The sequence below is a fragment of the Eurosta solidaginis genome, chromosome 1, assembly GCF_040869045.1.
Source record: "Eurosta solidaginis isolate ZX-2024a chromosome 1, ASM4086904v1, whole genome shotgun sequence".
Taxonomy (NCBI): domain Eukaryota; kingdom Metazoa; phylum Arthropoda; class Insecta; order Diptera; family Tephritidae; genus Eurosta; species Eurosta solidaginis.
Window position 1 is genome coordinate 84,802,544 of NC_090319.1, and position 13,748 is coordinate 84,816,291.

At 35.3% G+C, this 13,748-nt stretch overlaps 1 protein-coding gene across 3 annotated transcripts in view; it reads right to left on the reverse strand.

The window, feature by feature from the left end:
• RhoL (Rho-like) overlaps positions 1–13,748 on the reverse strand; it is a 49,287-nt gene that overhangs the window by 14,879 nt on the left and 20,660 nt on the right. The window contains exon 2 of one of the 3 annotated variants that reach the window (XM_067758939.1): positions 4,427–4,519. The exons of the other annotated variants lie outside the window; for them this stretch is intronic. The gene's annotated coding sequence lies outside the window, so the exon portion shown is untranslated. The remainder of the gene's footprint in view (positions 1–4,426; positions 4,520–13,748) is intronic. 3 annotated transcript variants of the gene reach the window in all.

A 13,748-nucleotide genomic window follows, 5' to 3' on the forward strand; every position in this document is an offset into this window, starting at 1 on the left:
TCTCATCTAATTATTTCGATTCCTGCACCACCTAACGGATTTTCCTCTTTAGTTGCATTGTCTTGGTGTCTTAACCTATATGTGAAGTTTCACGTTTGTAGCTCAATGGGAAGTTACTTAAAAATCTATTGCAAGATTTGTATTAAAATGCGGACAAACATTCAACCGATTTAATATAAAGGATATAAAAAATGTACAATTGAAATAAAAATAGATTGATGACCGCAACCATGTATTTTTTAAATTTTTAAACACAATAAATAAATAAAAGATTAAAAATTATGGGAAAATCATCGAAATGGTTTATAAATGACGAATAATATTTATGATGAAACGTTACTTTGGAACTCGTTTGGACGAAAAAATTCCTGTTTTGGAACGGTCTATTATCATATAAACATATCACGAAAACAAAACAGTTTTGCGCTCAGTTCAAAAATATTATCAAACAATTTGTCTGCACTTGTGAAGTAACATTATTGGTTGCACTTAACCCGAATCACCCCAAAACCAACGACAATTAAGGTTAATTGAAGCCACTTCATCTTGAAAATTATTGAAATTGTTTCATTTCAGTATCGACAACTAAAATTATGTTTGGCAAAGAAGCAGCTTAGAAGTATTATATAAGTACCTATTGAATGAATATAAAACGGCTAGTTTTAGTTATATTTGGAAGATATTTATGATTTTTACGCCTTTCTCAAGTGATAATCAATTTAATGGAAATATGTTGATGTGTGCATTAAGATGCAGATTTTTCATTGGATTTTAAAATTTAGTAAGTCTTAAGATTTCGCTAATTTCCTAAAACCTTCGAGTAGTATTTTTGCATCTGAAGGAATAACAACCTTTCCATATAAGATATGTAAGCAGGCATGCCGACTACTAAACGAAAGAGAATAAGAATACGTGGGAGTTATGTGAGTAAAAGTGTTTCACTGTTTACCGACCACTGGTCTACACGTTTGGAGAAATAGGCGAACTAGGCAACCAAAAGTATAAAAGCAACGAAGTCCACTTGATGGTCAATCAATTTGATTTCAACATATGATTTTCAACATGAAAGCGAATACATTGTGAGGTTCTACCACCATAGTAGTGCTGCAAATGAAAAACGTTTTATATACAGAACATTTGAATTTATTTATTCCACAGTTCAGTGATTCAAACGATAACAGAAGGCGTATGTACATTGATCGAGAATTTCTTAAGATTCGCTACGATATGTTCGTTGATCGGCCCCTTTAAGAGCAGCTTCTATGCTCCTTTGGAATTGGTAGATTTTTAAGCTATTGCATAGATTTTATCGCGGGCTTGGCGACTAAATCAAAGAATCGTAACGGATATTTGTCAAAAAAGATCCGAAAAGGCTCGAAAAGGTTCTAAAAGATTCGAAAAGTTTCGTAAAGGTTCGGTGTTAGCAACAGGCCAAATACATAAAATTGGATCTCTATCATAAACAGCGGTGGGCACCACTACATTTACACGGTTACCAAATTGAGAATGTGTTAGTAAACACGAACGCGTAGCGAGCACGAAAGCAAAATCAATTATTTATTTAGTTTGATTTCAATGCTTGAACGGTGAACACGTGTCACACGCACTCTTTGGTACTCTGTTTTAAGGGCGCGTGCGACACTTCTTCACCGTACGACCATCGAAATCAAATTAAAAGAGCTGTCGTTGATTTTTACGAAGTAGCCATTGTGCTATCGCTTATCGTATACATATATGGTCGCTTACAAGCCAACCTAATAAAACCGCACTGCGTTTTTTTAGCGCACGCAAACAACCGGCGTTTTTTGCCCGAACTCAAATAAGCATGCGTTGCGACAATGTAAAGCATGTGTGCAAACGTCAAATCTAAATGTCACGCAGAACAAAAATTGGAAATCGAGTTAGGTTTTCACGCAGCAAATTCAATTTGAGTTGCTCTCATACAAGTTGTATGTGCATGAGACATTTTTGACAGAAAATGACTTGCGTGCGTTTATATTAGGTTGGCTTGTTAGCAGGTGCTAAGCTCACGCCCACCTTGGATCATAAAGTTAAAGTTAAAGTGAATGTTAAAGTTAAAGCGAAAGTTAAAGTTAAAGTTAAGGTTAAAGTTAAAGTGAATGTTAAAGTTAAAGTTAAATTGAATGTTAAAGTTAAAGTTAAAGTGAATGCTAAAGTTAAAGTGAATGTTAAAGTTAAAGTTAAAGTGATTGTTAAAGTTAAAGCTAAAGTTAAAGTGAATGTTAAAGTTAAAGTTAAAGTTAACGTTAAAGTTACAGTTAAAGTTAAAGTTAAAGTGAATGTTAAAGTTAAAGTTAAAGTTAAACTTAAATTTAAAGTTAAAGTGAATGTTAAAGTTAAAGTTAAAGTTAAAGTGAATGTTAAAGTTAAAGTTAAAGTGAATGTTAAAGTTAAAGTTAAAGTGAATGTTAAAGTTAAAGTTAAAGTGATTGTTAAAGTTAAAGTTAAAGTGAATGTGAATGTTAAAGTTAAAGTTAAAGTGAATGTTAAAGTTAAAGCGAAAGTTAAAGTTAAAGTTAAAAATAAAGTTAAAGTTAAAATGAAAGTTAAAGTCAAAGTCAAAGTTAAAGTTAAAGTTAAAGTGAATGTTAAAGTTAAAGTTAAATTGAATGTTAAAGTTAAAGTTAAAGTGAATGCTAAAGTTAAAGTGAATGTTAAAGTTAAAGTTAAAGTTAAAGTGATTGTTAAAGTTAAAGCTAAAGTTAAAGTGAATGTTAAAGTTAAAGTTACAGTTAAAGTTAAAGTTAAGGTTAAAGTTAAAGTGAATGTTAAAGTTAAAGTTAAATTGAATGTTAAAGTTAAAGTTAAAGTGAATGCTAAAGTTAAAGTGAATGTTAAAGTTAAAGTTAAAGTTAAAGTGATTGTTAAAGTTAAAGCTAAAGTTAAAGTGAATGTTAATGTTAAAGTTAAAGTTAAAGTTAACGTTAAAGTTGCAGTTAAAGTTAAAGTTAAAGTGAATGTTAAAGTTAAAGTTAAACTTAAATTTAAAGTTAAAGTGAATGTTAAAGTTAAAGTTAAAGTTAAAGTGAATGTTAAAGTTAAAGTTAAAGTGAATGTTAAAGTTAAAGTGAATGTTAAAGTTAAAGTTAAAGTGAATGTTAAAGTTAAAGTTAAAGTGATTGTTAAAGTTAAAGTTAAAGTTAAAGTGAATGTGAATGTTAAAGTTAAAGTTAAAGTGAATGTTAAAGTTAAAGTTAAAGTGAATGTTAAAGTTAAAGCGAAAGTTAAAGTTACGGTTAAAAATAAAGTTAAAGTTAAAATGAAAGTTAAAGTCAAAGTCAAAGTTAAAGTTAAAGTTAAAGTTAAAGTTAAGGTTAAAGTTAAAGTTAAAGTCAAAGTTAAAGTTAGTGTTAAAGTTGAGGTTAAAGTTAAAGTTAAAGTTAAATTTAAAGTTACAGTTACAGTTAAAGTTAAAGTTAGAGTTAAAGTTAAAGTTAAAGTGAATGTTAAAGTTAAAGTTAAAAATAAAGTTAAAGATAAAGTCAAATTGAATATTAAAGTTAAAGTGAAAGTTAAAGATAAAAATAAAGTTAAAGTTAAAGTGAAAGTTAATTATTAACTTCTCATTTATTCAATAAAAGTAAAAAATTTGTTTTCTTATCGTTCACCACGCTTAAAAAGGTTAACTTGAATTAATATCAAAGACAAAACTTGCATTAATATCAAAGAAAACAAAATGTTGCATAAATATTATAATTGCATAAGTTGATAATATGCAATAGCTTTACCGCGGCAGTCCCCGAGTGCCACACGTCCTTTTTATTCTATAGCTGGATTTAAGTTTGGTTCAACATAAATATGAAAAAATTGTATGTAAAATGTGATCGAAATAAAATAGGTTCTAAATTTACTTGTAGCTTTTTTGACAGATAGGTTATATGACAATATGTCAAAAAGATTTAACTACACTAAGAGCCTTTTTTATTTTGACTGTGACACTGCGTTTTTATCTTTAATGAAAAAAAATTCTATTTATAAATACAAAAATAATATGTTGCAATACTAAATATATGTACATATGTATGAATGGCCTAGCGAGATATGTATGACCCAAATACCGAACAACTAGTTAATACAATTAAACTGGTATGTGACCATAAAAAAACGCTGCCACTTGATCAGTTTAATAGACGCATCATGAAAGCGGCACAAAAACAAATAACAAGTAAACAAACAACAAACGAACAACCACAAACAAACATACACCATTCATACTTTAATACAAAACATCAAACAAAGAGAAAGGTTGTAAACAAAATCAAGAAAAACCAGTAGCCAAGAGCAGTTAGCTTTCTCGCTCCGTTAGTTACAAATATTTTACCGGCAACAAAGTCCAAGTAAAACAAAAAAAATTTCACTTAAAATCACACAAATTCTTAGAAGCATGAATAAAATTGAGCTCTACCTGCTGTGGCCTCCCCTCAACATCCAACGAATCTCCGTAAATATTTACTCATACTCTGGTCATTGTGATTGTTGTCAACGTGTAGAGCGCGTGCTGCAACAAAATCAACAAAAGCCAATAATGATGAGTCATAAAAACATGGTGCATGGAGGACAAAACTGAATAGTTGATCGTACTCATCGATCATCACTTTTAACCACAAGCTTCACTTTGGGGGTATTCCATAGTGATGGTGGAATTTTGGATCGATAATGTTTAAGTTTTAGGTAATTTCTCTTTGATCAGTAGATTTAGATGTTTGTAAATTTTAAAACTTAGAGCCGTTTTTTAAAAATCTCTAGTAAAGATTGATGATAGCAATCCTAGCTTCATTCGACATCGTTTTTACCAACACAGGCTAACAATTAAAGCTAAGGACACAATGAGCTGCACTGCACTACGCGGAAATATATTCTTTGCATGTATTCTTATGGAGCAATAGCGGCAATGTTGACCGAATAGACAAAAAAGTGAAGAGCCGCAGCCGATACATGTCGCTCAGTGTATCATTAGCTTAAATCGATTATTGTGAATATTTTGTAGAAAACCAAAAAACCAGCTGACTTTTGCTTACACGTTTTCTTTGCACTTAACTGACAGTCGATCCATAAAAAAATGCTTGGTGTGGCTACCTCTGAGGGGATTTAGACCGAGTTTCTCTTCCAATTGTTTTTTAAGGTTGATGCGGAAAGGCTGCTAGACAGATGCATTTTCACTGCACAGCTTTTCATGACAGAAATAAACTCGAAATGTTTGCCAAACCACCGCCGAAGTGCGAAGTAGCTTGGACCAACTTTTTTTGTTTCTAAATTTTTGATGTAGCTTTTCCGGGACTTGAACCCTGAACATTCGGTGTGGTAAGCGAAGCACTATACCACCACATCACGGCGACCGCCGATGCTTCAGTTAGTATGGAGAAAACAAAAATTTCGATAACTTATAGATAACTGACCAACTGAACATGGTGAAAACGGTCTTTAAAGATGGATATCTGAGCGATAGGAAACTAATGAAATAAAAAATTAATGTAACGAAATTTACGCCAAAAATTAAACTAAAAGGGGTAGGTGGTGCAATAAAATCACCCTCTATGAAAGTAGATAGATGATTTCACTTCTCAATTCCAGACGAATAAAATAAAAACAAATTTTCCTGAAATGTTTACAGTTTACCATTTCCGAAGTCCTGAACAATGTATTCACTTTACCAAAAGGGAAAAACAAATTTTTAGGTGTCCACCCTTATGTAAGCAGCCTTTTGAAGATACCCTGAAGGACAGTCCTTAGATAAAAAGTATTTGATTGCAAGAGGTTCCTGGAGGATTGGTTTATCTGGGCCCGTATCATGTTATACGATCAGTGACTAAAAACCAATTTCACTCAAACGTCAACTGTCAAACTACTTCTAAAAATTATAATAAATTATGGAGCGAACGAGTACTCGTTGTCACTAGTTTACATGTGTCATTAATCCGCTCCACCATTTCAGAGCTAGTGATTTAAAAATCAATTACGATTACTGACCGCAAAACGTAATACGAGCTCTGCTTCACATTTTTCACGAGCTGTAATACAATCTGTAAATTTTTTACCCGTTGTCTCTCATTTTGTGGAATGTACCGTCACTTTCAATTGAAAGAATTGAGTTGAGTTTCAAGTGTGCGAGATAAGAGAGCGCTGATTGAGTGTAAAATAGTCGTTCAAGTGAGTAAAAGAGTGTGCTCGATATTTTCTACACAATTTTGAAGAAATTAAGTTCGTTGGAATGAAGATATAGTTGAAAGAAAGATCCACTTCACGTGCTGTCTTTATATACTTGTATACTTGGGTCCTCAATATCAAACTTAAGAGTAAGGTAGGAAGCTTGTAGGGTTTTTGCCTATTAGGATCGTATTAAGTAAGATAATTATTTGAGCCTTTAGCCGTAATATGAAGAGCCAGGAAAATTTTAATGCAATTTAACTCAAGTTCACCTGCCTAAACCTCGTTGGAGAGGTCGATTTTGGACGGCCACTAATTTGTTACAAAAAGACGTAGAAATATTTCTATGTTCATGTATATCAGAAGTTTATAAGCTAACGACAATATCATTATTTGAACAACAAAATCTGCGTCATCATTAGCAATCAGCTAAATGAGTCACAGGGCTAACAGTTTATAATATGCTAAGCTGAAAGCCTTAAGGGCCCATTACTGATACTTAGCATAGACACTTAGCGCATACAATCTGGCATCATAATCAATAAATGTTAATTTGTGTGACAAAATGTCAAAATGAAATGGAAACAAACAAATGGCATCTCAAAATGTAAACGTCACTTAGAACTTACATAGAAAATCAAAATTCAACCGACTTCTAATTCAAGTTAAGTGTTGCTAAGTTTTGAGTAATCAGTAACATGCAATGTTCATTTAACAGAACTGTAAGTGACAGTCCTCAAGTCAAGTCAAGTCTATGCTAAGTATCAGTAATGGGCCCTTTAGATAAAAATAAATAAATGTAAGGCGCGATAACCTCCGAAGAGATCTAAGGCCGAGCTTCTCTTCCAAGTTGCGTCGTGCTCCTCTTTGATTTTCCCTAGAAATTGGCCGGACGGGACCTACATGTTTTATGCCGACTTCGAACGGCATCTGCAAGGCAGATGAGCTTTCACTGAGAGCTTTTCATGGCAGAAATACACTCGGAGCGCTTGCAAAACGCTGCCGAGGAGCGACCCCGCTTAGAAAAATTTTCTTTTAATTGAAAAACTTTATTTCTAAAATTTTGATGTTGCTTTGCCCGGGGTTCGAACCCAGGACATACGGTGTGGTAGGCGGAGCACGCTACCATCACACCACGATGCGCCCTTTAGAAGTCTGTTGAATTTCGATTTTCTATGTAAGTTAAGCGGCCACCGTGGTGTGATGGTAGCGTGCTCCGCCTACCACACTGTATGCCCTGGGTTCACACCCCGTGCAAAGCAACATCAAAATTTTACAAATAAGGTTTCTCAATTAGAAGAAAATTTGTCTAAGCGGGGTCGCCCCTCGGCAGTGTTTGGCAAGCGCTCCGAGTGTACTTCTGCCATGAAAAGCTCTCAGTGAAAACTCATCTGCCTTGCATATGCCGTTCGGAGTCGGCATAAAACATGTAGGTCCAATTTGTAGGGAAAATAAAGAGGAGCACGACGCAAATTGGAAGAGTAGCTCGGCCTTATTTTTTTATGTAATTTCTAAGTGACGTTTACATTTTGAGATGCCATTTCTTTATTTCCATTTCATTTTGACATTTTGTCATACAAATTGTCATTTATTGAGTATGATGCCAGATTGTATGCGCTAAGTGGAGTATATTCGTGGCTAAGTTGCCAAGTTTACGCTAAGTCAAGTCAAGTCTATGCTAAGTATCAGTAATGGGCCCTTTAACAAGCGCACCGTAAGTTCGACCTTTTCTGGCTTCGATAGAGAGGCGAAAGGAGTGGGTATTGTGGTGAATGAGGATAAAACGAAGTACTTGATTCCATCAACGATAGAATTGGCGCATTTGCGTCTTGGCAGTCACGTCACTGCTGACACTCTCGTAATAACAGACAAGTCCGCTGACGTGCATCAAATGAGATCTCATCATGAGCAGCGAATGAAAGCCCAAGAAAGTATTGCTATGAGCACCGCACTTGGAAGCGGAGAAGAAGGGAACCCGCTGAGGTAGAGGCACCACACTTAAACCAACATCGCTTAAGTCGGAGCTATATGTATTTAAATGAATGAATCAAGGGCTGCGACTATCTGAAAACCACCTGCGACTGAATCAGTTCAGAATGCGTTCAAAAGGTTTGCACGGGGGGGGGGGGGGGGGGGGGTAGGTGGAGGACAGCACAACGTTAAACGTGTCAGTTGTGAGCATTGCGTGGGGACAGAATTAGAATTGGTACCGTCTTCTAATGCGATATTTCTGCGCAAGTTCGGAAGTAGTGCGGTTCGCTGCAGAGACGATCTGCTTACACTGTGGATGAATTCAGTTGATGTGAATTCTTTATTGATCACCCACTTTGTGTGAGTAAAGTTTTCCAATTTTGTAGAAGCAGTAGGCCTCGTAAACCACTTCTGCATCAGCCCACATTAATCAATGCTAGTGCCTTACTTTCTTGATATATGAGTATACGAGCTTCAGAGTACCCAATGCGTAGTTATTTTGCATTTCCTTCGCGATACATAAATTATTTCTATGTTGTCGGAGCCGCAAAATCATGACACGACTCAAGAGATTATTCTTTTCATCCTTTGCCGACAACTCGATACGGCAAGATAGTTCCCATAGGAAATCAGAAGTCTAGAATCTATATCATAAAGCGGCTCACTTGTCACACTAAAAATAAACAATCACCATCTGTATAAAGAACAAGTAAGGAAGGCTAAGTTCGGGTGTAACCGAACATTACATACTCAGTTGAGAGCTATGGAGACAAAATAAGGGAAAATCACCTCGTAGTAAAATGAACCTAGGGTAACCGTGGAATATGTTTGTATGACATGTGTATCAAATGGAAGGTATTAAAGAGTATTTTAAGAGGGAGTGGGCCATAGCTCTATAGATGGTCGCCATTTAGGGATGTCGCCATAACGGTGGACCAGGGCTGACTCTAGAGTTTGTTTGTACGATATGGGTATCAAATGAAAAGTGTTAATGAGTATTTTAAAAGGGAGTGGGCCTTAGTTCTATGGGTGGACGCCTTTTCGAGATATCACCATAAAGGTGGACCAGGGATGACTCTAGCATTTTTTTGTACGATATGGGTATCAAATGAAAGGTGTTAATGAGTATTTTAAAAGGAAGTGGGCCTTAGTTCTATGGGTGGACGCCTTTTCGAGATATCACCATAAAGGTGGACTACGGATGACTCTAGAATTTTTTTGTACGATATGGGTATCAAATGAAAGGTGTTAATGAGTATTTTAAAAGGGAGTAGGTCTTAGTTCTATAGGTGGACGCCTTTTCGAGATATCGCCATAAAGGTGGACCAGGGGTGACTCTAGAATTTGTTTGTACGATATGGGTATCAAATGAAAAGTGTTAATGAGTATTTTAAAAGGGAGTGGGGCTTAGTTCTATAGGTGGACGCCTTTTCGAAATATCGTTATGAAGGTGGACCAGGGTTGACTCTAGAATGCTTTTGTACAATATGGGTATCAAACGAAAGGTGTTAATAAGTATTTTAAAAGGGTATGGGCTTAGTTCTATTCGTGGACGCCTTTTCGGGATATCAACATAAACGTGGACCAAAGGTGACTCTAGAATGCGTTTGTACAATATGGATATCAAATGAAAATTGTTAATGTGTATTTTAAAAGGGAGTGGGCCTTAGTTCTATAGGTGGACGCCTTTTCGAGATATCGCCATAAAGGTGGACCAGGGGTGACTCTAGAATTTGCTTGTACGATTTGGGTATCAAATGAAAAGTGTTAATGAGTATTTTAAAAGGGCGTGGGCCTTAGTTCTATAGGTGGACGCCTTTTCGAGATATCGCCATAAAGGTGGACCAGGGGTGACTCTAGAATTTGTTTGTACGATATGGGTATCAAATGAAAAGTGTTAATGAGTATTTTAAAAGGGAGTGGGCCTTAGTTCTATAGGTGGACGCCTTTTCGGAATATCGTTATAAAGGTGGACCAGGGTTGACTCTAGAAGGCTTTTGTACAATATGGATATCAAATGAAAATTGTTAATGTATATTTTAAAAGGGAGTGGGCCTTAGTTCTATAGGTGGACGCCTTTTCGAGATATCGCCATAAAGGTGGACCAGGGGTGACTCTAGAATTTTTTTGTACGATATGGGTATCAAATTAAAGGTATTAATGAGGGTTTTAAAAGGGAGTGGTGGTAGTTGTATATGTGAAGGCGTTTTCGAGATATTGACCAAAATGTGGACCAGGGTTACCCAGAACACCATCTGTCGGGTACCGCTAATTTATTTATACAAGTAACACCGCGAACAGTATTCCTGCCATGATTCCAACGGCTTTTGATTTCGCCCTGCAAAACTTTTTCATTTTCTTCTACTTAATATGGTAGGTGTCACACCCATTTTACAAAGTTTTTTTCTAAAGTTATATTTTGCGTCAATAGACCAATCCAATTACCATGTTTCATCCCTTTTTCGTATTTGGTATATTATTATGGCATTTTTTTCATTTTTAGTAATTTTCGATATCGAAAAAGTGGGCGTGGTCATAGTCGGATTTCGGCCATTTTTTACACCAATATAAAGTGAGTTCAGATAAGTACTTGAACTGAGTTTAGTAAAGATATATCGATTTTTTCTCAAGTTATCGTGTTAACGGCCGAGCGGAAGGACAGACGGTCGACTGTGTATAAAAACTGGGCGTGGCTTTAACCGATTTCGCCCTTTTTCACAGAAAACAGTTATCGTCCTAGAATCTAAGCCTCTACCAAATTTCATAAGGATTGGTAATGTTTTGTTCGACATATGGTATTAAAAGTATCCTAGACAAATTAAACGAAAAAGGGCGGAGCCACGCCCATTTTGAAAATTTCCTTTATTTTTGTATTTTGTTGCACCATATCATTGCTGGAGTTGAATGTTGACATAATTTACTTATATACAGCACAGATATTAAATTTTTTTGTTAAAATTTGACTTGTAAAAAAATTTTTTTTTTAAAAGTGGGCGTGTTCTTCATCCGATTTTTCTAATTTTTATTTAGCACATATATAGTAATAGTAGTAACGTTCCTGCCAAATTTCATCATGATATCTTCAACGACTGCCAAATTACAGCTTGCAAAACTTTTAAATTACCTTCTTTTAAAAGTGGGCGGAGCCACTCCCGTTGTCCAAAATTTTACTCATTTTCTATTCTCCGTCATAAGTTCAACTCACCTACCAAGTTTCATCGCTTTATCTGTCTTTGGTAATGAATTATCGCACTTTTTCGGTTTTTCGAAATTTTCGATATCGAAAAAGTGGGCGTGGTTATGGTCCGATATCGTTCATTTTAAATAGCGATCTGAGATGAGTGCTCAGGAACCTACATACCAAATTACATCAAGATACCTCAAAATTGACATGGCTCAATCAAAGTTTTTTTCGATCCTGATGATTTTGATATATGGAAGTCTATATCTATCTCGATTCCTTTATACCTGTACAACCAACCGTTATCCAACTGAGTATAAAAATTAGTCTGTGAACAAGCGAACCCTGGCGAAGAAAAGCACGAACAAAAAACCAAAGTAAATAAGTAAGGAAAGCTAAGTTCGGGTGTAACCGAACATTACATACTCAGCTGAGAGATTTGGAGACAAAATAAGTGAAATCACTATTTAGCAAAATGAACCTAGGGTAACCCTGGAATGTGTTTGTATGACATGTATATCAAATGAAAGGTGTTAATGATTATTTAAAACGTAGTGGGCCTTAGTTCTATAGGTGGACGCCTTTTCGAGATATCGCAATAAGGGTGGACCAGGGGTGACTCTATAATGTGTTTGTATGATAGGGGTATCAAATTAAAGATATTAATGAGGGTTTTAAAAGGGAGTAGCCCTTAGTTGTATATGTGAAGGCGTTTTCGAGATATCGACCAAAATGTGGACCAGGGTGCCCAGAACATCTTCTGTCGGGTACCGCTAATTTATTTATATATGTCATACCACAAACAGTATTCCTGCCAAGATTCCAAAGGCTTTTGATTTCGCCCTGCAGAACTTTTTCATTTTCTTCTACTGATAGGTGTCACACCCATTTTACAAAGTTTTTTCTAAAGTTATATTTTGCGTCAAAAAACCAATCCAATTACCATGTTTCATCTCTTTTTCATATTTGGTACAGAATTATGGCATTTTTTTCATTTTTCGTAATTCTCGATATCGGAAAAGTGAGCGTGGTCATAGTCGGATTTCGGCCATATTTTATACCAAGATAAAGTGACTTCAGATAAGTACGTGAACTAAGTTTAGTTAAGATATATCGTTTTTTGCGCAAGTTATCGTGTTAACGGCCAAGCGGAAGGACAGACGGTCGACTGTGTATAAAAACTGGGCGTGGCTTCAACCGATTTCGCCCATTTTCACAGAAAACAGTTATCGTCATAGAATCTATGTCCCTACCAAATTTTACAAGGATTGGTAAATTTTTGTTCGACTTATGGCATTAAAAGTATCCTAGACGAATTCAATGAAAAAGGGCGGAGTTACGCCCATTTTGAAATTTTCTTTTATCTTTGTATTTTGTTGCACCATATCATTACTGGAGTCGAATGTTGACATTATTTACTTTTATACTGTAAAGATATTAAATTTTTGTTAAAATTTGACTCTCAAAAAATTTTTTTTTAAAAGTGGGCGTGTTCGTCATCCGATTTCGCTATTTTTTATTTAGCACACATATAGTAATAGGAGTAACGTGCCTACCAAATTTCATCATGATATCTTCAACGGCTGCCAAATTACAGCTTGCAAAATTTTTAAATTACCTTCTTTTAAAAGTGGGCGGCTCCACGCCCATTGTCCAAAATTTTTCTAATTTTCCATTTTGCGTCATAAGATCAATGCACCTACCAAGTTTCATCGCTTTATCCGTCTTTGGTAATGAATTATCGCACTTTTTCGGTTTTTCGAAATTTTCGATATCGAAAAAGTGGGCGTGGTTGTAGTCCGATTTCGTTCATTTTAAATAGCGATCTGAGATGAGCGCCCAGGAACCTACATACCAAATTTTATTAAGATACCTCAAAATTTACTCAAGTTATAGTGTTTACAGACGGACGGACAGACGGGCGGACGGACGGACATGACTAAATGAATTTCTTTTTTCACCCAGATCATTTTGATATATAGAAGTCTATATCTATCTCGATTAGTTTATGCCGTTACGGATTACCGTTATGCGAACAAAGTTAATATACTCTGTGAGCTCTGCTCAGCTGAGTATAAAAACAACAAATGCATGCATTGCATGCAGCCGACAAGTGGTTTTATTTGATTTCAAAATAATCACGCAGCTGGCAAAAGTGGCCTAAGATTGGGATGAATGTTGTTCATTGCTGATTATGGGTTACTAGCGGAACTATTGACGTCTAATGAAGTGTGATTAAAATGCGATTATAATTGGAGGGCTACAAAGGAACGGCAATGCAGTTGGTGTTTTTTGTGTTTTTCTTCTTTTTCTCTTACTTTTTCTTGCAGAAGCTGCTACTGATAAAATAAGACGCTAATTTATTATATTTAAGTATGAGTTGCGAAAAAAAATATATGTATAATAAGAATACGTATGCCCAAGGGTTAAT